This window comes from Anser cygnoides, chromosome 3 (genome assembly GCF_040182565.1).
Source record: "Anser cygnoides isolate HZ-2024a breed goose chromosome 3, Taihu_goose_T2T_genome, whole genome shotgun sequence".
NCBI lineage: Eukaryota > Metazoa > Chordata > Aves > Anseriformes > Anatidae > Anser > Anser cygnoides.
The window spans coordinates 61,060,818-61,087,909 of record NC_089875.1 but is presented as its reverse complement, the minus strand read 5'-3'; the positions used below and the strand labels follow the sequence as shown (position 1 = coordinate 61,087,909).

The 27,092-nt window shown below is 36.9% G+C and overlaps 1 long non-coding RNA gene across 1 annotated transcript; it reads left to right on the top strand.

The window, feature by feature from the left end:
* Positions 1 to 1,251: 1,251 nt before the first annotated feature.
* LOC106032396 (uncharacterized) lies at positions 1,252 to 27,092 on the top strand. Its single transcript, XR_001204836.3, has 3 exons — positions 1,252 to 2,006; positions 16,141 to 16,273; positions 20,298 to 27,092. It is a non-coding gene; the product is annotated as an uncharacterized lncRNA (long non-coding RNA).

Here is a 27,092-nt window from a genome sequence, read left to right as displayed (position 1 = left end):
GCAGTGCAGAAGAGGTGATGAGGTTCTTCTTCTCCTTCGTCTGGGTGCTTCAAAGAGTGGAGCTAATTCAGCACAGGCAGAGCAGCTGAACATGACATCCCTAATGCACTGTGGCCTAGCAGATTAATTGTACAACAAAACTACATTATTTGTCCACCCACTTTTCCTGCACATTAAATGGGGGGATAATGAGTAATTAGTTGTGGTCTGTTTGGAAAAATGAGCTGTTTGTTCAGCATTTTGAAATCATAAATCAATATACACTGCAAATGTGATGTGCTGCCTACAACTTCATTCAACAGAGAGCAGCATTGGACAGGAAAAAATGTTGTCTCTCCATGGCTCTTAATGCTGCCCTCTGCAGAACCTGGTATTGGGGGTGACTTCCGAGTATTTGTTTTGAGAAAAAATGTGATGGAAGAAGGCTTGTTCACCACCTTCTATGGGCAAAGTGAGCAAAACCTAACAAAACAAGAGGAAGATAAAAATGGTGATCGCCTGGATCACTTTGACTTCCATAGAGATGACTATTCAGTTAGCAATCTGGTGACGCAAGTATTTCCTTTGGCACTCCAAGGTTCTCTCCAGGCATGTCAAACAGTATTTTCAGACAAGCCTTTTAAACAAAATTTGTCTCTTTATGGGGCTCTTTCTTAGGGTTTCTTCAAATACTGGCTTTAGAATCCAAGGAATTTTTGGAAGAAATCCACTTCTCTAGCTGACACTGTTGGACCAAATAAGCCCGTGCATTCCCTGTGGTAGGTTACAGCAGCTTTCAGGGCTCCCTGATTCAGCAGTTTCCTTCAGCCTTTTGAGGGGTACAGCATTTCTGAGCTCTCTTCAGCCCTGCCACTACTCTGTGGTCTCCTTCACCACTCCAGGGATCTTCCCAGGGGTACTTTGAAAACAGGGAAGATTTACCACTCATAGGACTGCAGCTGGTATCAAGAGGCTGCAGGTTAAAAAAAAAAAAAAGACAAATAATGTTCCCTGCATTCACATTTTGCCAGCACTGTTTAACTGTTTATACAGATGTAAATAGTTCTACTCAATAACTGACAAGTCCTAACAAATCTATGTGTCAGTATTTCTGAGATATAGTCACAAGAAGCTGTAATTAGGTTTCAATTTTCAGGATTAACTCTGACTTTTTATTTTCTGCTTAAAATGTAAGCATAACACTCCAACTTAAGGGGTTAAAGCAGTCTTTATAGTGAATGTAGAGCATATGCTCATCTGTGTGATTTTGTAATTCTGAATACAAAAATTTTACCTTTTTTTTTTCCTTTGGCTTGCAATAGTGTATGTGCTTGGAGGGAGGGTGACCAAGATGGAAATTCACTTATATGCAGTGCACCACACCTTGCCCAAAATACATGGATGACTGTTACAATATTGTAGTTATCCATAACCAAGAAAGAAAGAGGGAGAAAGTGTTTTTTTGTTTGTTTTGTTTTGTTTTGTTTTTTTAAATCAAGATCAGGCATTTTATTTTCAAAAATTCCTTGTGAGTTCAGAAGACACATTTTTATTTATAGTATGTTTTAGCTTTGTCTTCTACACCATGTGATCTACACTAAGGAGACATCAGCAAGCTTCACAGCAAAATGGAAGGGATAAAAAGAGGCTGGTTATGCAGGAACAGCTGCTTGTTTTCAGCAGCATCACTTGAGAGTTTTTCACATTCTCCTTCTCCGCCTCTCCCCAAATGTTCAGCCTGCTGTGTGCAAGCTGGGTGTTTACAGTTCAGGACTATGGAGGAGGAGGAAATATTTTGCCTATTGTTCAGTGACGTCAATGGCTTCGCTCCCAGTCACTTGAGGGACGCTGGTGCTTAGCAAATGTCAGTACACTGCTGCTACTGCATGTGCCTTACAGCTTGCTTGCAGGAATTTAAGGTCTCTCCTCCAAGATAGATCCAGTTGGTGGATGAGGCAGGTGTGAAGGGCAAACAACGATAGCCACTGAAAGCTCTTTCTGCTGCTTTTTGCGTGGGAAAGCACCAGGTGATAGTTTTTACTGTGGCATTAATATAGAATATTTATTAACATTAAATGCTGAATTTAGTGTGAAAACTGTCTTTTATCCTGCACCACATCCTTCCCTCTAATAATCTTTCTCTGTATTAAATCAAGGTTCTAAAAATAGCACAGAAGACATTGAGAATTTTATAATTAATCAGGATAAATAGTTATCTCAATGTCTGACTGTATTCAGAGCTTTTCTGATGTGTTCTCATTATGTATTTTGTTACCAGATGCTAAGAACTGAACTGAAAATGTATGTTGCTTGAGATTTTTTAACCTTGGAGCCAATTTTTTTAATGCAGGACTTCTGAGAGGGAAATATAGCTACAGCTGATGTTCTTAAAGAGACTGCTATTGGAAAGCCTCTCTTAGACCACTTATTTTGCATTAAAACCCATTTGAAATTATTTTGGTGAACTTTGTTGCCTATATTTGTAATTGAAAAATGCATATCTACAGCCTTTGTGTATATATGTGGGAAACTTGGGTTTTAGAAAGCACTGAGAAATTGTTATTTGGTGTCACTTAGCTCTCCACATTAGATTTCTGTAGTTAAAATTGAAGTGATTGGTTTCAAAAAAAAATGACCCATAACATATTTAAGTAGAGCTGTGGCTCTGGATGGGATCAAAAGTTCAGCCTAATAATTATTTTTACGTGAGATGCTAGTTTTGTTTCATATTAATGAAATAAGCACAGTAAAAACTTCAAGTGTTTGGAGGGTTGATTAAAGCCTGCAGTGCTATGTAGCAGTTTGTTGATAACTTTTAGGTAAAGGGAGAACATAAATTGATGCGGCCATTTTGTAGGGCAAAAATGGGAAGGCTAAGGGCAGACAAAAGTGAATGCAGACACTAGTGTTGGGCTTATGGTGTGAAATGAAAGGTCTAGACAAACCAGTATCAGCCTCTTCTAATTCTTGATCAAGCCACTAATCATCACACATTGCCTATAGGGATGAACAGTCATAGAAGAGAGGCTGTAAGTAGCCTGGCTTTTTGTGCTGAGAAACAATTTTTAGATAGCTTGAGCTGATATGGATTTAAATCTATAAACTGTACTTTATGAGTTGCTCATAGCTATGAGTCAATCACAGATCAACAGAAGAGAGCTTTAGCCCAAGATATTTCCCCACCAAAACCACTCAGAGTTTTTGTGGTAGAAGTCTGGAGAATAACATATATTCAAAAAAAAAAAAAGTCAAAAGGCCCTAAAGTTTCAGAAAAGATACTCAAAATATGGAACAATACTAACAGTTTACCATAATTTAACTTATTTTTGTGTATGATTTACAATCTTCAATTATATGATCACATAATTCCTATTTTCCTTTCTCCTTCAAAAAATGAGAGGCTAATTTTCCCTCCAACCTGCCTAGACCTCAGCAAGGGAAATATTACTAGGCTAAGAAAGCAATTTGTTTCCTTGATATCTGTTCTAGTGTCTGGTCCTACGACAGTCTACAGAAACTCAGAAAAATCTGTGTTGCTTTGTGTATGCACATTGCAGACAGAATTTTTAGAAAATTAAGCTAAAGGGCTCCATTAAATCTATTTTAGACACACATGAACTGCATTTTTTCAGATACTTAAAACGCGTGCAACTGAGGTTGCTTTTCTTGAGGAACAAAAACACCAAGAGAAATCATCCATCATCTTCATTTCTAAGTGTGGAGGCCAAATATTTCTGAACAAAAGTGTTGCAAGAATTTTTAAATATGGGAAATATTTGGTTTCCCACATAATTTTGTTATGTAAAAACTCAGAACAGAGATGATGCTCAACAAGGAAAATTTCAGGCTAAACATTTTAAAATTGAGAGAATATGATAAAGAAATTGTTAAAAAACTGTAATGCATATTGTGTTTCTAAAGTTAAGGTTTAAGAGGCTAAGACAGAAGCATAGATGCTATAGGATAAATGGGGAGAGTTTAGACTCTTTAGCATCTCTCTTTAGAGTTATAAATTGGGATGGGAAGGGATTTTTTTTTCCTGCTTCTTGATTAGAGTGGTAAATGATAGGATAACTAAGAACAAGTATTTGGACTTGTTTTCTTTCCAGTTTCTGGATATGCAAATATTGCCCAAAACATCTCTCCTAAAAAAACAAACAAATAAACAAACAACAAAAAAAACAACTATCTTCTTTTTTAATTGAGAGTTAAATACACAGTTTAACTGTATTTTTGTTCGGCCATAGGTGTGATCTGCTGTTTACACAACAATTTTGTGCTCAAGATGAGGAGGGCACAGTCATTTCATTTTTATGCAAGAATCCTTGCAGTATATAAAGGTAGTTATATTTTTTTTTCTTTCATCAAATGTCATCTTGTCCCACAAGATTAAGCTACAAGGGGTAGATAGTATGAAGAGCTTTTTTTTTAATATACACATGAATTTATAGGAGCAATATTTTCTGGAAAGAAAAAAATCTGCTATATTTCTTTGCTTGTGTAATTAAGATCACACTTTTGAATTTCTCAAGTGCCATGCATTTTGGTGTTCCATCTATGTAAGTAACACACAACTGAAGAATATGGCCAAATGCACTACTGTCAGAAAAGGGGGTGTCAAGCTGCCCAGACAAGCATCTTTTTTCAGAGGAGCATAATCAAGAGATCAAATGCAATTTCAACTTTCCGATTTACTGTACTGGGTGTGATCAAGATAATAAATACCTGATGAGATTTCCAAGTATTCTGGAAAATCTGTTTCAAATCAGTGTTGAATATTATCTTCACTGTCTGAATACCGGGTAAGGGAAGCCTGTTGTAGTTTCACTGCTGTTACTCCAACTCCTCTACAATCTTTCAGAATGAGAGCAAGTGTTAAAGGCAGATTTGTCAGCATCTTCCAAGGTAGTCTCACCTCTCTTTCAAGGAGGAAGCTACTGAGTTAAGTAAATTATTCCCAAAGAAGAATTAAGGGTGTATCTTCTGCGAAGTGTTGCTAATTTATTTGTGAACCCTTCATCAGATTTTGCACCAAAGGCAATAAGCCATAGAACACACTGGCATTTCACTATAAAAACTGTTTTTTTATAACACTAACTCAAACCAAATCATATTTTGTGGACAAAAGTCTGACTTCCACATATTAGTCAAACTCACGGACAGTTCTCTGTTCTAGGCAGAAGTAGGAGATTAAAAGTCTTTTCAATTTAAATTGCAACTGAATTACAATTGACACAGTTCTCCAGTAATTGTTTCCTGATTTTTCAAGAAGTTTTCAGGAACAGCTCATCATCTAATGAGAAGGAATGTAGTATTAAAGTTTATGAAACATAGACCATGAAGTATAATGCTTAGTATTCCCCAGAGTCTTTTACATAAATGCACAAATATATAAATATCAGATTAATGTAAAACATACAAGAGCAAATTAACATAAAATCCTGCTGTAATATATATGGTCGTAATTATTTTATTTTCACGGGCATGGACTACAAGTCTCATGAGACAAAAGCCCAAACCATGCTTTGCATTTAGAAATCGTTTCATAAAAGTCGTGTACAAAGACACATCCATTATTTTTTTCTTTAAGAAGGAAACTGGTGTATGCTGAAATATTCTTCTCTTAACTTTTTTCTGTTCTCCTCCACTAAACTAAACTAAACTAAACTTTAGTTTTAGTTTAGGTCCTGCTTGACGAACCTGATCTCCTTCTATGGCAAAGAGACACGCTTAGTGGATGAGGGAAAGGCTGTGGATGTGGTCTACCTTGACTTCAGTAAGGCTTTTGACACCGTTTCCCACAACATTCTCCTCAAGAAACTGGCTGCTCGTGGCTTGGACTGGTGTACGCTTTGTTGGGTTAAAAACTGGCTGGATGGCCGGGCCCAGAGAGTTGTGGTGAATGGAGGCAAATCCAGTTGGAGGCTGGTCACTAGTGGAGTCCCCCAGGGCTCAGTACTGGGGCTAGTCCTCTTTAAGATCTTTATCGATGATCTGGATGAGGGGATTGAGTGCACCCTCAGTAAGTTTGCAGATAACACCAAATTAGGTGCGTGTGTCAATCTGCTCAAGGGTAGGAAGGCTCTGCAGGAGGATCTGGATAGGCTGGACCGATGGGCTGAGGCCAACTGTATGAAGTTCAACAAGGCCAAGTGCTGGGTCCTGCACCTGGGGCGCAACAACCCCAAGCAGAGCTACAGGCTGGGAGATGAGTGGTTGGAAAGCTGCCTGGCAGAGAAGGACCTGGGAGTACTGGTTGATAGTCAGCTGAATATGAGCCAGCAGTGTGCCCAGGTGGCCAAGAAGGCCAACAGCATCCTGGCTTGTATAAGAAACAGCGTGGCCAGCAGGTCTAGGGAGGTGATTGTCCCCCTGTACTTGGCTCTGGTGAGGCCGCACCTCGAGTACTGTGTTCAGTTTTGGGCCCCTCGCTACAAGAAGGACATCAAGGTGCTTGAGCGAGTCCAGAGAAGGGTGATGAAGCTGGTGAGGGGTCTGGAGAACAAGGCTTACGAGGAGCGGCTGAGGGAGCTGGGGTTGTTCAGCCTGGAGAAGAAGAGGCTCAGGGGCGACCTCATCGCTCTCTATAGGTACCTTAAAGGAGGCTGTAGCGAGGTAGGGGTTGGTCTATTCTCCCACGTGCCTGGTGACAGGATGAGGGGGAATGGGCTAAAGTTGCGCCAGGGGAGGTTTAGGTTGGATATTAGGAGGAACTTCTTTACTGAAAGGGTTGTTAGGCATTGGAATGGGCTGCCCAGGGAAGTGGTTGAGTCACCATCCCTGGAGGTCTTTAAGAGACGTTTAGACGTTGAACTTAGTGATATGGTTTAGTGGAGGACTTGTTAGTGTTAGGTCAGAGGTTGGACTAGGTGATCTTGGAGGTCTCTTCCAAGCTAGACGATTCTGTGATTCTGTGATTTACTAAAGTAAACAGACTTCTTTCTGCCTTTCACCTTCCAATGGAGTTTCTAAGTCAGACTTACATTTCCTTTACCTGTCTTTAAGATTTTTTCCCTAACGGTATCAAATAACTGGTTGCCAGATATTAAGAGTAACAGGGAGGAGATCTGTCATCACCCATATGAAAATCAATGAATTGTGTCTAACCAAGAGATAAAGTGAGTACTTTCTTCACATAGTAAACTAGTTATTGGCAGAGCTAGTTTTTCAAATAGACGATATAGAAAGAATAGTGTATAATGCATTATATTGTTATGATAACGCTGTTCCATGTATACCATGTATACACATTTTTTGAAACGATATCTATTGCAAGTCTTCTGAAAGAAATTTTAAAAATAAAATAAAATTAACACCACTTGTTGCTTCAGCGTGGGTAGATAGACACAGAAATGAAGAGAGTTTTATTTGCTCCTTCCTCCCCACCCTCCCTCCCTCCATTTCCTTCACCTCCATCCTTCCCTTCCCTTCTTCCCTCCCTTACCTTCCAGCAAGACACCTTTCTGGTGCTCTTTCTCTATGCACTGTTGCTCCTTTGTTTTAAACTACTGCAAAGCAAGCAGGAAAATCTATTTTAAAATAGCATAAAATTATTAGCTCAATTAGCTATTAGGATATTTATATTGCTAGAAAAATACTTTTGAAATACATGAAATGTGAAAATCTCAGCTGTTGACACCATGATCACATTAGGTAGCTCCTCTGGTGGCTCCTGTGATTGTAACTCTTGTTTTGGAGAAAATCAGAGAGCATAACATTATATTCATTACACTAGTTATCTATACACATCTCTTGACCTATTATTATGGCCTGGGCTTTATTCTTCAGGCCCCATGAAAATTTATTTGGGGTAATAGTTGTTGAGAAAATATTTTGTGAGCTCCACTACACCTTGTGCAGTGATGGCTCATGGATTGGACTGGCCAGGAAAGCAGAAGACAGCTCTAAGTCTTCACTTGACTGAAGGCAAGCTTTGCCTCTCAGACATAAAGCATACTGTTATACTGGAATTTCTTCAGTAAGAGAGTGGTTTCTAAGGAATAAGCAGCTAGCTGTTCTCATGAAAACAGAATGAAAATGAAATAAAAAAAGTCAAACTCTTAAAATAAAGGAGGAGAGTACAGTCCTTGTGAGGAGAAACAATGCCAGTATTTATGCCACTATATAAGAATCTATGATTCCTAAATAAACATTATCATAACATATTAACAGTTTATAAGTATATATATGTTTGTGTCTCAGATTGTATGGGAGTCCCACTGTATTTCACAGTCTATTTCTCAATCACAGCTGCAATGCAGTGGGTGGAACATTACAGCTTTCTGCATCCAAGAAGGTACACAGAAAATTTCAGCAGAAAAGGCAGGAATGCTGTGCACTAGGAGAACCAAAACAAAGAAAAAGAAAAAAAGAAGAAACAAGCTAGCAATGAAAACTGGAAGTTGGCAAGGAAATATGGTTGGGGAAAGGAATAAAATATGTTTTAATTTCTAAATAGTAAGGTATAGCTTCATGTCTCCTCTACAAGATAGCAGCATGTCAGCATGACATGCAAGTTTCACGTCAGCATACTAGCCTGAGGATCTTCAAGTAGCTAGGTTGTTTGAGGGGGAAGAAAAGGGAAATAGATAAAAGGAGACTAGGGGAGGGGAAATTTGAAATACTGTTAATTCAGGAAAATGTTTGGGAGAATGATGCATGTTGGAAAGTACCTTTCCCCCTTTCCAGGGATGCGTGGGGATTGGGATAAACATCAGATGCAATACAGAGGAGGGAAATTAGAGCCCAGAGGGAATGGTGTCACTTGATAGTTGGAAGGGGTAACTGGTCCAGAAGGGAGAGAGGAGGGAGGAATGAGACGCGATGCCACATGTGAAGGAGAAGACGTCAGAGTTTGGGTTTAGCACCTGGAGAGAAGGCATAGCAAAGCATGGGGACAGGGAAGGACCTCAAGCTTCATGTAGTGTATCCTCAGAACCCAGTTTATCATGAGAATGTTTTTTTAAATCTTATTTTTCTTTACAGAAGATTTTTATCAGTTTTCTGTTTGTTATAAATATTTTGTAGCATTTACTGCCATAGAAGTAGTATTAGCAGCAACAACATTTGTATTACACTAGTGCCCAGAAGCTCCAGTTGGTGTTGGAATCTATGTAAATACAAAACCAATCAGCCAAACAACTACAACAGAAAACCTACAAGATCTTTGCCCTGAGGAATTTACATAATGAACCTTGTTGCAACTAAATTATGTTTCATCCGTTCTTCTAAATCAAAATGCTTTAATAATGAGTAAATGAGTTATTCTGTAATTACAAGATTGCTGTACTGCATCACAATCTTTTTCAACTCCTTTCCTCACATTCATTTTTGTGTGCTGTTGAATTTCATTGCTTTTTTCCCAAGAAAACCAGAACCAGTAGGATTCTCTTACCACAGACAATCACATCAGTACAGAAAAGCAGGAGTTTTGTTTGTTTGTTTTCTGTGTGAAAGCTCTTTTCCCTGTGAGGTGAATGGAATAATTTCTTACATGTAAACAGCACATTTAATTTAATTCCTGCACATATGACACACTTTCATCTTGATAGTCTAACATGGGAATTGCAACAGGAATACTTTGTTCTATTCCCTTTGGCAAGTTTTTGTCTTTGGATATTATCTTATTGTCCTTTTTAATGATGGCTACGTATGATGCTGAAGGTCATGCACCCCCAAAACAGCAGGTATATGATTACTCTGTAACAAAACATTATTTCACACAAGATATTTATGCAGGTCTTTTTATGTGGAAAGCCAGACTGTGGTATATAAACACATCAGGCTTTAACAGAGTGTTAGCATGGCTGTCACACTGCATAGAAAAGATTGCTGAACTATGTCAACATGAACAGTGCATCAGTCCTCGTGCCTCCTAAATTGCCATATAATCAATATTCTCCCAGTACTCTCTTCCTTTTCTAATGGCCATTTAATGCAACGCTGTCTGTTCAACTAAGACAGAAGCAGCTAAGCTGCATCCCTTTGGTGACTTTAACAAGGTGCATCAAGATGATTTTCTCTGGTTAACCAAACACTTATCTTACTGTATCTACTTGTGGTGAACATGGGAGTGGCACTTTTCTGGGTCTCTGGTCAGCATTTGTGACTGAAGGACAGGAATAAGGCAGGATAAAGATGAAATTTTAGAATTCTGTAATGAGTACAGGAGTGTTCAAAAAGAATCTCTGACATTTCATTTCATTTCTGTTGCTGCTCTGAAGAGGTGCTGCAGCAGAGGTGAATGACACTAGTGGCAAACTACCCATCCCATCCATATGTATCCATATGCATGAATTTCTTACACTAAAATATGCCCATGGAAACAGTGAGCAAATATGATCAAACTGAAGACAGGAAGGACATCAGTTAGCAAGGAGATGGAAAGATTGGGAGGAACAACTATTAAGGATGAAGAGCAGCACAGAGAAGCAAAAAGTAGTTCTGAGCTGAGGCTCTGAATGAAGCAGAGAAGTTGACTAGGTTAATGAACTGTTTGTCATGCAAATAAATACTTTCAGTTAAACTCAAAGACAAGGAAGGAAGGCTTCTCCAGGGTTAGTCACACCTCAGCAAACATATGAGTGCCGTTAATGTTAATGACATAACTGTTGGGCTGAGAAGGTTGGGATCAGTGTCCTGATAAGCCTGATGAACTGGTTGGACAAACAGAGGCAAAATCAGAGAATGAACCAGAGCTAGATGAATATAGTTTCTTACTCAGGAACTGCTCAGAGAATTCTAGCAAATAAGCTAGTTCCTGTTAAGCAGGGTGTTTGTATATGAAATTAAATCAGCATGCTATTAGTTTGTTGTTTTCAAGTAAATGCTCTGTTTTTAATTTTAGAAATGAACCATATTTGAAAATAGTTCATTTGGAAATGAACCGTATGTGAAAAGAGCAGAACCCAGCAGGCACACTAGTTAAGCATAGCAAATGGGCAGGTACTACAGTATCACATCAAACTGTGTGAGAACTGCACTACTCCAGTCTGGGAAAAGTTATAATGCTCGACATCAGAGAGCTTCTCTTAGCATGACCAGCCGAAGGAATGAGGAAATGTTGCACCTATAGCAGATAAACTAAACGGATGAGTTCTATAGCTGTTACATTTTAAAGAGAATGACGTACTTCAATTTTATTTGAATGCCCATCCAAACATCAGCATGACCTTTGCAGCTCCTTGAAGCCAGATTTATTTCTGAAAACACCCTTAATCTCTAGTGAATTTGATATGACTCTGAGTTCAATATAAGGGGTCACAAGATCGTACCCAATACTCTGTTAAATGAAATTAGTATTCTTTGTGCTGCTTCAACCAGATGTGTTTTTCTTTATTTTTGATTCTACTGGTGTGTAGGTGGTAGGTAGTCTTTCTAGCACCATTAGTTCAATGTCTTTCTCTAAAACTACAGGTAAATATATTTCCAAAACAAGTAAAGCATTTTTACATGTATGCAGTAATATATTATTATTTTTTAAGTTTCTGTTGGAAATATTTGTGGATAAACTATAGTCAGAGATGTCTTTTCTGACAGAAAAATTCTGAAGGAAGTATGACTGGACAATATTTTATCTTGTTAGGCATACACAAATTTGTTTGGTTGCTATGACAAACGGTCCAAAGCCACGTGACACTGAGCTTTCATAGTATGAATGAGAGAGGGCAAGGTAGAGTAAAATGAAAAAAGTGTTTAGTGGTCTTCATTGTCTTTTTAAAGCAGCATATCCTCACTTTGCCTGTTTCCTCCATCGTCTAATGTTTCTTCATCTGACCACTGTGGAACAAAACTGGAAAATGTCTGGTGTGCAATAAAGAATGAGCCAACATAAATTTGAGTTAATGCATAAAACCAGGCATGCTGTCCTTTCTCTCCCCACAACCTGCTACTTTTTCTTTCCAGTACTGCTTGAGGAAGAATATTTTTTGTACTTCTGAGACACTTCTTGGGCGATTCCTATTTCAAAGTACTAAGTGTATCTTTTCTAATAGGCAAGCGAGTCAACTTGTACAGACAGTTAACCATTTTCTTACACTCTAAGAAATTTTAGAAAAAGACAGAAGACCAATTTATGTATTCCCATTCTGAACAAACACAAGTTTGTTATATCAATAGAAGATGGACTAAAAAGCCAGTAGCTTCATTTAGGAAGAAGGTGGCCTATGACTTTAAATGAAAGTTAGTTGAGGAAAATTGGCTTTCTAGGAGGCAATCAAAGTTAAGTATACAGTAGAAATCCTTCACAGTGAACAGATATTCATAGCAGTTTTGTGTAAAAAGCACAGTGCTGAAGAAAACAAATTAAAAAATCACTAAGTCGTCAGGTCTATAGGGTTCAAATGTTCCAAATCTTGCAGACCAAGTTGGCAGTTGCTACTCAGAAGGTAACCCAAGAGTGGAATATCATATGGTGTTAACTGTCAGGACTGAAGTACTTTGGTAGCAATGTGTGTGGGAAGCCTGCACAGAGCCTGCCTGCAGTGTGCCTAACAACCAAAATTGTTTTGCATTACGTTCACCCGCAAATTGAAAATATATGCAATATTTATTCTAGTATAGTTTTTGGCAAAGATTACACCTCTAACACTTTGAACAATTTAAGCAAGCCTGGGGATCTTATCGAGGGCAGTAAATTAGAACATTTTGTTTGTAGAAGAAGGATTTGCTGTACTCCACTGTAAAAGCCAAGCCAAAGTTGAACTATGCCCTTTAAAAAATAAAATAAAACCTTTTCATAGGATAAACCATCTCCATCTAGAAAACAGTTAAATACTGACCTTATTGACAGCAGCTGAACAAACTTGTTACAGAAAAATGTGTAATTTTCAATGTACTTCAAGTATGTTTTTATTCTCATTTTATTACTTTATATAAATATATTTCTATAACATATATAGTCCCTCATTGGCATTTGAAAAAACAAACAAAAATCTTGGAAACATTTTCTAATGATTTCAAGTTTTTCAGAAGTTGCTTTTACAAAACACAAATTCTGAAGTATATTTGAACTTTTCTGTCCTTTTAAAATAATATGCATGTGAAGGTACAGACTATGTTTTTGACTGCGAAAATAAGAAAGATGTACAAAGAGAACCTTCTTGAAGTTTGGGTGGACATGGCCACTTGAAACTATGAGAACAAGAACCACTGCAAGCTTTTGAAATTCTGAGTGAGGTTTTTAAAACAAGGAAATGAAGTTCGACCTACTTCTGAATAAAACACATCAAGGCCTTTGGTGCTATCACAGAAATAGCTATTTTCTCTACTACTTCTTGTCCAAACAGTTTTCTATCTTCTCTCTACTGTAATTTACATTACCCCCATTCCTTGATGTGCAGATTTTTATGAAACCCCTGTGAGACAGAAAAATACTTGTATAATCTCATTATAAGGTAACAGAAGTACTGTAGAGCCAGGGCATTTGCTGAATTTTTTCAATATATTCTGCAGTAGATCAGGAAGCTGACCCAGCATCAGTTAACCCCCAAGTGGAGTGAATCAAACATTGTACCATTAATGGTAACTTAAGGAAAAAGCTCTGGTTTTTGGAGTAATACACTAAACTTTTTCATTCGAAACCTTACTTGTCAAGAGTTACTATGATTTTGTAGTAAAAGAAAAAAAAAAAAGAAAGAAAGCAAAATAAAATAAAAACGTAATGCTCAAACATAAATTATCACTTCTGTAGTAGAAATTGTTCATCTATACTGTTGCAATTCATTGCAAAAGCTGGGCAAGCAGAATCTTGAGCGGATCCCAAAGCAGATCAAATTGTCATCATTTGTTCCTGGCAAATAGGCCTTCTCAACTGGAAGCAGACACCCAACACAAGAAGTAGTCTTTAATATTTTTATCCTGACCTAAGGCTGTGTTAAACTTACATTCTGTGAGAGGAAAAGTTAAGCAATGTGAGAGAAAAAAGGTTAGTGTGTTCTGTCTTCATCTTCCATTTAAGGAAATACAGTCCACAAAGTTTAGTTACTTAGCATGGTTCTAGAAAGTAATATAAAGACCTATATTCTCTGCATTTGTGTTCTGTTAAACAGCTGGTGATATCCAGTGGCAGAAATTTGAGGTTGGGTGTGTTCTCTGTAGCACCCAGAAAAACCTTCGTTTTCTACAGATGTTGCTTCCTCTTTTAAATTAAGTTCAGTCAGAAGAAGCAAATGGCAGTGTTTTCCCTCCAGTAATATGGAAAACAGGATGAATACTTCAAATGTATTTGGATTTATTAGATTGCATTTGGTTTGTTTGGTTGAATGGCAGTTCCACATAGAAAGCCCGGCAGGACATCACACAGCTCAAAACCATAGTACTTCCCTCTGATTCTAATTTATACTACTACCATTCAGTCACAGGGAAACCTAGCCAGAATGAGGAAAGTACAATGGAGAAATCGCTAGCAGCAAATTAAACCTGATCTTTCTTTGTATGTATTAAGCTAGAGTGCCGTGGAGAAAAATAACTCAAACAGTCTTGTTTAGTTGTCCTTTTCTTTTTGTTTTCAAACATTTGTAAAACATTGTTTGTCTCAATGTTATTACTACGATTAATTGTGCTAATTCAAAAGTAGGTTTAAAGTGCATAGCAAGGAGTGACAGAAGTTTGGAAACCGTTGGAGTCAGTATCTATCATTACACTGATGTGTTTTGAGATTTAGAAATGCTCTCAGTTATTGTAAATGGATTATTGAGACAAGATGGCAGCAACTTGGAGAGGTACCCAAGCTGGCTTGACAGGAGGTGTCTGAACACCAGCAGCAGCTTGGCTGTGGCACCGCAGTGTTCTGCATGGCCTAATTCATCTTGTTCTTGGCTGCTTTCTTCCTTGCCATCTTCCAGTCTCTTCTGCAATAATCCAGATTTTGTTTTAATGTTCCTGTTAGTCATAATTATTCACCAAATGATTTATACAAACAAATTTCAGCTTTTGGATAGCTTTTTCTGTGCTCACTTACTTGAAATATGGTATCACTCACTGAGTCACATTATTGTTTTTGTCCTCTGAGTTGATACATAACATTGCTACAAGAAAGACTTAATAAATAATGCATAAAAAGACACAATGCAAACAAAGCTCATTTGTGTAAACTTTTGAATTAGTTTTGGGACTCAGCACTCTTCAATGAATGAACTACCAATCCTCTGAATAGCATTATACTACAAATAAATAATAAATAAATAACAGCAAAATGTTCTGTTTCAATGAAACTTTGCCACTTTGAATGATAAAATTCTCACTGATTTCACCGAGGTAATGATTTTAGTGTTATTTATGATAAATTTACTAGAACTATTGTATGATTCTGCCAACCTGCTGACATGGTGATTCACTGGATTTTTATGTTTGATGGTATAGTACAACAATATTAGTTATAGTATTTTTATTTTTAATGAGAATTAAGAACTTTCTAAGCATCTTCATTTTCCATAACTTACAGCTATTAATAATGTATAAGACTGGATGTTGCTTTTATTTGCTTACTTAACAATTAGCAGCAATGACAAAATCACAAAGTAAAGAAAGACTGAGACTGTTTTTGAAACCCCAGCAAAGCCCTTCAAGGAATGCTCAGCTGTTTTGTTACGTATAATTGCAGACATAGGTCTGACACAGTTGAGCATTAGTTATCAAAGCTAGAAAAGCTCTCGTCTTTCTACATTTTAAAATGTTCCCATTTGAGCTGTAAAACCACGAGCCAAACTGAGAACATTTTTTATAAAACTGTAAAACATATTACCAAAAGGACAGTCTTTAACTAACACCTAAGCTAAATCAAAATGCTAGGGATTTTCTACCAGCATTACGAGGCCAAGAAGGAAAGGTGGTCCACATTGAAGAGGGAGATGTGAAGTTCTGGTTTGGAATCAAGCTCAGTCCACTTGCATATTGTAAATGTTGACAGTTCTGTCTCTGTTCAACATGTGGTTTGGAGATGTGGAGATGTGACTTCACTCCCTCTGCAGAAACCAACATTTCATCAAAAGACATGGGTCAATGTGTCCTTGCTCCCTGGCATCAGGAGCTGGTTGTATCTTAGAGTGTCCTGTCCACAATTAGCTAGCAAAGTCAGAAAGCTCCAGATATCTGTACCACAAACTTCCAGGTGAAAATCCAGATGTGGCTACCTGATGAAGCATAATCTCCTTTACTTTTCAGTGCTCTGTGAGGATGATAGTCTGGAGTCTAAACAAGACAACCAAGTACCAGATACTTCTGTTCAGGATGTATTCTGCCACTCTGTCCAAAACAAGAGGTTTACATATAGTCAAAGACATCTCTGAAGGTATAGGTATGTATCTGAATGTCTAAACCCTTCCTATTAGTTGTCTTTATTAGATGAATATAAGAAATTCGATCTTGCTTTGTAAGTTTCCAGGAGATGAAACTAATCAGTCCTAGAGAACCACAGAATATGGTGAAATATTAACATTTCTCAATAGTAAATATAGTTTATATACTAGTATTTTTTAAATTTTGGAAAATATGTAGATATAATCTATTTATAGATGTTAGTGTTTTCCTGTGTTCTGAGTACTAGGTTTCAATCACACCAAGTACAATGGTTGGTTTTATGACAACGATTTTAAATGTGATTAATAAGCAGTAGGTTATGGTTCCAGCAAAATAATTAATGAGGTTGGTTTTCAGTAAAGTGGGTGGCAGTGTCTCTTTCCAGATAAAAGTTACTCACACAGTTTAGGTGCTGGAATATCTTCAGTTGTGGATGAATTAGGTACCTAGTCTGACACTTAGAGTAGCCAGCTTCGTAGGCATAGGGAAGCCTATACCAGGCCAAAAAATATAACCAAGCATAGGGGAGCGTCAGAGACAAAGTCTCCTGTATCCACTTAAATATATATTTGAAGGCTGTAGCTAGGCATTTCTGTTGAAGCAGCACTCTGATTCCTGCTGCAAACAGAAGCAGACCAATTTCTGTGTGCTGAGCTGCAGTTACAGGTTTGAGAGCTCTGCATCTTTGTGTTTGTGGGTTTTACTCACAGATGGTACTCTCCAGGGGAATACCTCCACCCCCAGGCTATGGGGTACCTTACCGTTCCTTTTGAACTGCACCTTCATGCAGCCAGAATGTGAAAAGGTGGGGCTGAAAGGGCAGCACCAGGTGTCAAAGCCCAACTCCAGCCTTGTGGTCTGAGCACTCAGCCAGGAAGGAAAGGGGCCTGGGATTATGGTCCCTCCTCTAGTACATGAAGGACTATAACAGACACCATACTTTTCAACCAAATTCAGTGCTATGCCTGTGCCATGTTCTGAGCATACTCAGCAAACTGAACTCTATGGTAAGTTTGGGCAGAGGTGCCTGGCCTTTGATCTACCAAAGATTTTTTTTGAAATTCTTAGCACCTCGGGTATTTTTTGTAAATTGCTCATCCGACTTCTGATGCCTAAAATGGCATTTTAGCTTCTCAGCTCACTGTTGGATCTGGCCCTAATGTCTGTTTTGATAATACAACAGTAGGTTCTCACATCTAAGATTGCAATGTACTTAGTATGTTGGCTTGAAAATAGGTCAACAAGATGTAAGTTCTGTAAGAAGCTTGGGAGTAGGGAACTGAAAAAGTCCTTAGGCAATTTGGCTTCAGCATAACCCATTGATTATAATCAAATAAGGAAGAAGTTAACTCATTATTAACATAATGCAGTAACAGATAAGCAAGTAAGTTATAATCAGCCCAGGCATAATCTTAAACAAAAAGTGTTTGGAAAGGGTCATAAACATTTCTTAAGTCTCTGATGTTACAATTTAGTTATTGCTCATTAAAATATGCAAAATAAATGTTAAAATAATTATTTAAAATCACCTGTTAGGAACAGAAGTTAAGGCTGCAGACCATATTTCATCTGCAAAGCCTCTGAAGTGGATGAAAAATACTGCAGCAAGGCTTACTCACTGTCTAAAAATCAGCTTGAGAGAAACAAACTGACAAGTATGTGAAATAAAAATCTTCCTAAGTTAACTTGAGGCAGATCTACCAGATCAGTCTAGACCAAAACAAGGGCAGCACTAGTCTTCTTTCCAGCTCTGTAGACATCACTGCAGAGAGCCTGGCTTCTGCCAAGTCTGTGGTACAGAAATGACACTTGGAGCTTTAAAATGTTCCCTTACTGGTTCAAGTCAAAAGTGCCTCAGGAGCCACTGTGACATTCAGAGTGAAGCATCCTGCCTGTACACAAGTTTGGCTACACAAGTTGTGAGTCAGGCATAACCAGCTTTTAATGTTATGGCTTGCATGTTGCCCAAGGCACCTGAAAAAACCTTGAAACTCACACTGTCCAGGACAAACCTGTAACTCTGGAAAGACTTCTGTGTTCTTGTCATAGCAGTCTTCATATTTTTTCTCAAAGTCTAGAAAGTTTTGACTGTATCATTATAAATCCAGGATAACCTCACTAACATTATGTGTAGTCTAAATTACCCAAGACCAAACTAACGTGATGCATGCAACTGTCAGGAACACTGACAGAATTGCAGAGATAAGTCAGGCACTGCATACCTTTCCTCCTCATCCTGCTATGTGTGCCGTGAAATTTCTGGGTGTTTTTGTTGTTGTTTTTTAGCATTTGCATTCATCCTTTGATTGGAAAAGACATTTATTTATTTATTTATTTATTTATTTTGTCTTTCGCCAAAGAGTGAAGATGAGCTCTAGAAATAAGCACAAGTTTTCCTGTTTGGAAATTTACTGTCCGGATATGTAATTTGACTACCATTTTTCTATTGGAACAAACCTGGAAGAGGAGAAAAGCGTTTGCTTATTTTTTAGTAACAAAAAAAATAAAATACTTTGTCCAGTTTTATCCTGTGTTAACCTAAGGCTTCTTTTAGATTAGTGTACTGAAACACATGCTTTTCCATCTGTCTCACCCCAGAGCTCAGTGACATCAGTAGAATTGTTCTGGATTTACAGCAGTATAACTGAGAACAGAGCTTGGATCTGAATCTAGTTCATTCAGTCTTTCATTATAATAAACTTTCAAGTTCATAAATAATCACTGTTGTTCAAATCCTCTTTCACTAATCCTCACAGCTCTGTTTATTGAAGCCTCCAGAACTATACTTAAAACAAAATTAATGGGTGGAATATTACTAACTGTAGATACAATTGAATGAATTAAATTGTGCAAATAGGTAAAATTAAGCAGTGCTTAAGTAGCCCAGTGTGTCAGATTGTTTGGTGTTGTATGCGTACGCTTTAAAGGAATGCATGCACTTTAAAGGAAAGTTCATCTCTCTCTGTATTTAAGTGACTGAAAAATAAGATCCTTGACAAATCTATCAGAGGACTGGATTCAGATACTTTGCAATATCTTTGATCACAGTATTTAACATGTGAAGACAAACTGGAGATTTTAAATAAGGCCAATTTCACAGTATCCATTCACTACTTTAGATCATCTGTTCACTTATGTTTCATAGTAGCACAGTAACTGAAAGTCATATTGTCCTTGGTAGTGTTCTTTTCTGTATTCATTTCTTACGTGCTGTTTGTTACCATTCTCAATAGTTACATTTCATGTTTCTCCTTCTGCTCTATGTGTAAAGTTGCATTTTCTTCTCAAAACTGTAATGCATTTTCTTCTTTGCGTTCTTGTATCTCTAATTATTCTGCCTCTGAATATTATTTCTCTGTCCTTGTAACAGTCATAGTATCTCTCAGTTGTGTCCACTATAAGAAATTTTACTCTATCTTCTCTGTTACTTAAATCATTTTTGATTTATTTTTATGCTGCTCTTATGTTAATGTTCCATATCCCTTTAGAATCATAGGAAATCCCATGTTTGAAGGATCCCACAAGGATCATCTTACTGTAGAGTAAGTGATTACCACAACAAAAATGAACTCATTCTCTTCCTCTAATATTTTTATATTTATATATATTTATATTTATTAATTTATTTATATTATTTATTTTTATTTTATTATTCATTTTTATTAATCATCACCTCATTTGACATGGTTCACGCTGATATTCTGACAGTCCTCAGAGCTAGTAGGAGATTTCAAGGTCTGAGCCCCTTCACAAAGGGACAATTTGGTAGATATGGCTCATGGGTCCACCTAAGATGGAGAGTCCATAAGACTGGAGGATTAGACTAATCTCTTCTTCTTTGTCTTTAAAATACTGTGATTATTAATGACACTGTGATGGTAAGTGATTCTGAAGAGAGACAATAAACAGCAGTTATCCACAACATAGATTTTTTTTCTGTCTAGTTTTACATCAGAGGCAAAAAATGATTTGTATGTTACACTGAAACAAAAATCACTTTCATTGTACCTTCTGTTTTCCAGGAACAGGCATCACTGTGTCTCCTTCCCGGAAGTGTTTACCAAATGCTTGGATGTGCAGACCCATACACGGTCCCTAGAAAATCCAGAGCAACTTCTGTTTCAGTGTTAGAATAAAGAGGTAGGGGCAGGGGCAGTGACTCATTTCAGTACTTATGGGAGCTGATATTGATGGCAATAGAGGAAAAAGAGAAAGAAGCACTAAGGAAAGGAGAATCATTTTCACCAGCTGGGAAGAGAGCCTGAACTTTGTACATCACATCACATGCTGATGGAATGGAAATGTCCAACTTTTTTATTACTATTGTTGGTGGCAGTTTCCAGCTGTCTCTAATAGTGTCCAAACACAGCAGAGAATAATCAAAAAAGGCTGGTCACATACTGCAAGGCGCCCTCATAGGTATCAGCAAAGAGGATCTAGAACTTATCCTGGATTACTACAGAACCTCAGCAATGCAGGAAGAAAAATTAATGCAGCAATTAAAGGAGTGAAAAGACTAATTCAGACAATCCTGGCAAAACAGTGGAAAAGTTGGAATTGAACTCAATTAAAAGAGGCTTATTTAAATGACTAGCAGTCAAAAAGAGTATCTGGACAACAGGCCTTGTCAAAATATTTCTTTTACTGAGCTGCTAAGTTTAATTTATAAAAGTAAGGTTGATGACTGTGCATGCGTAGGTTCCTGTGAAACATGAGTCAGTCCTGAGATAGCAAAGTACTTTTTTCTAAGAAATTAAGATGTTACAAATTAATGTTTTATCAGCTAAATGCATTAAAACTGAGCAATAAGTGTGTGTTAGATGGAGTTGTAGAACATCTTTTTCATACACTGAATTTTTAAAAAGCATATATGATTCAAAAAACATGCATGAATTCAAAGAGCTAAAGGACTTTATGTCAAAATCAGCACAGACATAGCCTGGAGTTTCTGCTTTTGATTTTATGTCTTAACAGTACATCAGGCACCCTTCCATTCAGATGTATGTCAGATGTGTCCAAAACATACATCTAAACTCTTGCAGCACTGTATAAGGGATGAAAAAGAAATGACCATATTTAGTTAATGCAAACAAGGAGTACTGCAAAATAGTTTGGCCCAGTCATAACTTTGCTCATCCCTTGGTTTTTCTGTTTCAGAGAAAGGAGACACCATAGTTACTGCTTAATATGTCAGTTACGTATGTATACTGAAAATATTTGAGAATGGCCTTCTCTCTCTGTCTTTATGAACTTTTCTGCAGTAGTATTACAGGCTGATGAATATACAATACTATTTTAAGGAGATAAGATTAAATAAGTTAAAGAGATGTGTCTGAAGCAGATAACCCTTCTCATAATGGCCCTCTACTGTCAGTGGGTTCAACTTACTGAAGTACTACTTTTTCCTCAAATCACATAATGAAAAGAAAAGACGTCAGAGGGCAATTCCAAGAACTACAAGCTAGGCAAGAACAGATTTAGTCTCTGAAAGTTTGCAAATCATCCCTTTTCAATGAAAGAAAAAGGCTGCAATTGTCTTTTTGCAGTAAAAGTACTCACAATAAATAGCAGAAAATACCCATCAGTACAGCTGTTTCTGTATTCTATAATGATATTGACTTGACTGTGTCTTACATACCCTAGTATACAAAAAGATTTACACATCACACAGCACAGGATGCAGCAAATACCGATGTTTAGCTAGTTATGGTGGTGAAGCCAAAGGTAAATCATGCCAAATTTAAGCCAAGTGCCTGGCTTTGCATTGTCTGTTTTGGAAGCAATAAGGCACTTCTGATATTAACTCTTGGCAGTTGTAGTAACTTTATGTATCACATCACACCTATGATGTAGAAGTCATGCTAGAGAATTTGAGGCCCATCAGATTATAAATACCAGAAATCAGTAACAACCTTAATGCGCAAAATTACGTTGTTGATTTATTCAAAACAAGAATATAACATCTGCCACAGACTGTCAGATATTAGAGCTATCAGTTAAGGACTTTAAAATGCAACTCCCTGGTCAGAAAGGCCTACATTTATGAAAAGTAGAGGAGTTCAAATACAAAATGATGAAATACATTCCTCTGTTCTGAATTGCTCAAGTTGAAGGGGCTTCAGCACATGCCTATAGCCACTGAATATATTAACATGTCATTTACTACATAACTAAAGGAGGTAATCCCACTTTTTTTCCCAAGATAGGAATGTTGTAGTTATTCTAGACTCTTCTGCACCCAGGCTTGCCTTGGCTTTGAAAGGTATTGGGCAGGAAAAGGTGGAGAATTAAGCTATCAGGACAGTGACTGACTGCCTATCTTCTAGTCTAGCTGAGACAGCTCCAGGCCTGACTGTTGAGCAACTCTGGTTGTTATTTAAACCTGATTTTATATGAAGACTTTGCAACACTCAGTCTATCACAGCCCTGACAAAACAGGATGGGAAGAGGTGGCTGGTGAAGTATTTCCAGTTTGCTGGTCAGGTGCTGGAGGAGCTGGGATAGCACCAAGCTACATTTGCAGAGCCAGAAGCAGACCCCGCAGCTACTGTGGTGACTGACACCCTGGCCGCCCAGCCTGCCTACAGAGCTTAGGGAACTCATGCCCATCGACTTTCACTCTCTGCAGAATATAGACAGACAGCTTTTCACTTTCACTATGTGTTTTTAAGAACCTCTTCCTAATGAGCAGTTCTCAGAATGCATTGTAAACGTCTTCATATTGCATTCTCCGTCTGTTCTTACATTCTTTCTGTAACTAAATAGTTAAGAGTGCTGATTTTTTTAAATACTATTTACATGAGGTAACAGTCTTGCAATGAATGGGGCTGTTCACGCCTCAGAGCATGTTTTTTTTTAATCATTCTGTATATTCAAAAAATTAGTTATGTTGGGTACACTTGGATCTCACTGTAAGTATTTAATTTGAAAACCCAAGAGCTAAAAACTTTTTTTTCATTAGTAAAAGCAAGGACAATAGGCAATAATGAAGAGGCTTGTGTATATAATCATTCTCTCCTTTGCCAAACAATGTTCCTTACCCCTTACATGATGTATAGGGAAAATACTGTAAGTTGAGAAAAGTCTGAAAACAAACAAACAAACAAACAAGAAATGAGATTAAATGAAGGCTATCTATACATTTTGTTGATACAGAAATATATTCATAAATGCCCAGCAATCATTTGAAAATTGTTAACTAGCCATATTACAGATTAGATTTCTGTCTATTCCCCTTAGCTACTAATTCCAAAAGTCATCATTCTCAGCTACAGTTCAGGACAAGACAATCATATCTGTCAAACCAAAACAACAGGAACACTAAATCCTTACCTCTTCTCCAGGAAGCAAAGAAATGCTCATTTTGAGTTTTGAAGCTCAGCCAAGTTATGTATATCAAGATTTTATCTGGTAGACAGGCAATGGAGGAATGTTCAAATGTAATCAAAGACATTTGCTAAAGTCTAAGATTATCTTAGTATGGTTGTTTCTGCTTTTAACTAATCAAAGTTAATTTTCAATTTAGAAAACATTTTGTTTCTCCATCAGAAATACTGAACAACAGTGTTGACAATATTTATGGTGTACTTGCTAGACTCAAGAGAAAGCCCAACTGGTATACCCCTGCTAGATTTGCTGGATATCATTACCTAGAGAGACTCATACAAAAAAAAGTCATGAACTTCATATTGAAGTAAAGGTACTTGAAAATAAATATAATTATTCTGAAATATTTGGTCAGAACATATTTTAATTGAATGCAAAGTGGGAAAAAAATAAAAGTAGGGTAGTACTGTACTATTATTGAGAATTTCTGGTCTTAAACAGTATGAACTACTAGGCAGTCAGCTTGTAAGAAATGGTTACTTTTTTGGTGCAAACCTTTGGCAGAGATAAACATATAGCCCACAAAGTTCATTTAAAACTTGAGTCTGTGGCTGAAATAAAATTTGTGGCATGGAACAGTACATTATAGCTATTACTTCTAGTAATCTGTAAAGATTATAAGGAGAATAAGGTAGGGTTGTTTGTTGATAAGGTGTTTTCAAGCGCTCAATGGCCCAAAGTTTCTGAAATTTACAGTTATTAAAAGAAACAATGACTGTAGAACTTGACTTTCCTCTGGGAAATAACTGTTTCTAACATTACGATATGATAGGAGTAAAGAGGGAAGGCTTAAGGGAAGAAATGTTATTATGTATTCAAGAAGTAGCCTTACTATTTCTCCTATGAGACTTCATGTCTGGAATGTTAATATCTGAATATTCAAAACAAAGAAATATTCAAAACAAAGAATTAAGCAAGATAAGTGGTAAATTCAAAACTACGCAAAAGCATAACATGAAGTCAGCCTGAAGAAAAATTATTTAAAAAATTGTAGCGAACTAGCAGATTATTGTATTTTAAAGATATATTAAGCCTTAGAAAGTATTCCAACAATTCCTTGCATGTTCTTTGCTATGAACCGTTTTATATTCCTATTAGTCCACAGAATAACAGGATATCTCAGACACTGTGCTAAGTAATCTATTTACGTTCAGTGTAGTTAATTGATGCACAGAGGACATGCTTAGGTTCAAGTCAGATCTGAGAATGCAGTTCTCCTCTATTGTGAATTACTAGATATTTTACAATGAGCTTCACCTTAAAATAATGGTGTTTGAAACTAAATAGAATTATTCTGAAATATTTGGTCAGACTAAATTTAAAGCTAATACAAAGTGGAGGAAAAATTACATGAAAGTAAAAAAAAAATCTGTTTTAATTTAAGATGATACATTTTGTCACATTTAGTATGCAAATGGCAGACATAATGAAAGGGTTTTTTTTACTAAAAACAGCTGCTCTGGGTTAGAACAAAGGGTCATCCATCTAAATAAGTACTTTGAAATATAGCAAAGAGTAGCTTGTTGACTGATGCAGGAGAAACAGTGATTAAGTTACATAGCAGGTCTGTAGACGTGAGGCAGAAGAGTTCACTGTCACTTGATCACCACTATACACTATACTCAAGATACAGTTGTATCTTGAGTTTCTTTAAAACTTTCAAGCAGTACCACCTGGGCCTAGTGGTTTGCCAAAATAATCATTAATAATTTGTTCTGCAATCTCATTTGGTGAATGGTAAACCTGAGCCAGATAATCTGATGTGTCTGCCTTGGAAAGACACCTTCCAAAGTGACAACTTTCTTAAACTCTCTCTACAGTGTACCCAGATGCAAATATTTCATTAAATAGTTTTAATTGTTTTTTTGTTTTTTTGTTTGTTTTGCTGTGACTTTGTCTTCTATGAGTACTTTTAGAAGCTTTACAAAAAATACTTTTTGGTTACTATTGTTACTATTTAACTTTTGCAAGCTGTTTTTCAAGCTGTTTTTTGGCTTGACCGTCTCACACCTGAATATGATCCATTCAGTCCTCAAAACGTACTGGTATATGGTCTTTCCAGCAGATAGCATTGTGCTCTAAAGCTGTTTGGACATTTATAGAATTGTTTATTTACCATACGTTAATACCTTCTATGGTTTTCATGCACATACATGAGCAGAAACAGAGGTTTTTCAGTGTATATATTACAAAACACTGGAGAAAAAAAGAAGAAAAAAAAAACAACGAATCCACTCAATCCTGATGCTGCTAGAGAGAATGGTTACCATAGTCAGACCTTGTGTCATATCGTGGCTATAAACCACTAGCAAATATCACAAGAAAAAAAGCCAACAGTAAGCCAGACTAATAAATAAATAAGAATAAACCTAGGTAGTTCATCTTCCCACTTTTCCATTGTTGTTTTTTGATGAATCAGAATGGGCCATCCCCTTTTAAGGTCACATTGCCCAGTGAGCTCCAATTAAATCACTTTTGTGCATACAGAAAGGTTGTTGTCTTCATCTGGCAAAAATTCTGGTAATTTGGGAATAGAAAGTATTTATATTTCCAGCAGGTCAGCCAGAAAATCTATAAGAATTTGAGACATTAGGAAGGTCATGAGGAGGAGCATGACTGATGTTCTCTCAGCTAACTTTAAATCCCACCTAAAGAAATTTTAAATAATGTCAGGCTAACAAATATTAACCCTGCAATAAGAATTAAATGCCAATCCTATATTCATTTCAAAATATACACAAACCTAAAGCTCTGCTCTTCAGTTCTGTCCATAGGTAGACATATTCAGAGGCTCTACCTGTTTGGAAAATTACATTATTGGAAACATGTTAGTATTTCAAATTGTAAGCCTTAATTTCAGTTAAAGGCCAAGAGCCTTTGTGTAATACACAATAAGAAGGCAATCCAAGAGATTAAATGTGTTGTCAGAATTTCCGAGTAAACCAAAATGGTTTGAATGATATATGCTACTCTAATCACTACAAAAAATATATATTTCTATTTATCTGCTGGTGCTGTTGGTGAAATGGTTGAAATTTGATAAATTCTTTGACTTCTTATGAAATGTTTTTTTTCTCCTGTCTCCCCCTTTATTTCAATTTAGCAAAGAATTTGTTCTGTGTTTAAGAGTAGGTCTTGTATTCGGATGTTTGGGTTTTTTTGTTTCTTCATTTTTATATGTGTTAGCATGTTTTATTTTTTTAATAATTGTGTTTTGGCTTTCTATCAGTATTTTGCAGACAGATTGACTTCCAATTTTAGTATTTTTTTGTTTGCGACATGTATCACTTTATGTCAGTGTATTGCAAACAATGTTATCTCCTGGACAGAACACCCATCTACATGTCTCACCATGTTCACTGTTTTGGATAAATTGCTGTACCACTGTGCTTCTTTCTCAGTCCGTAAAACACAAGACAGTAAGAATGATA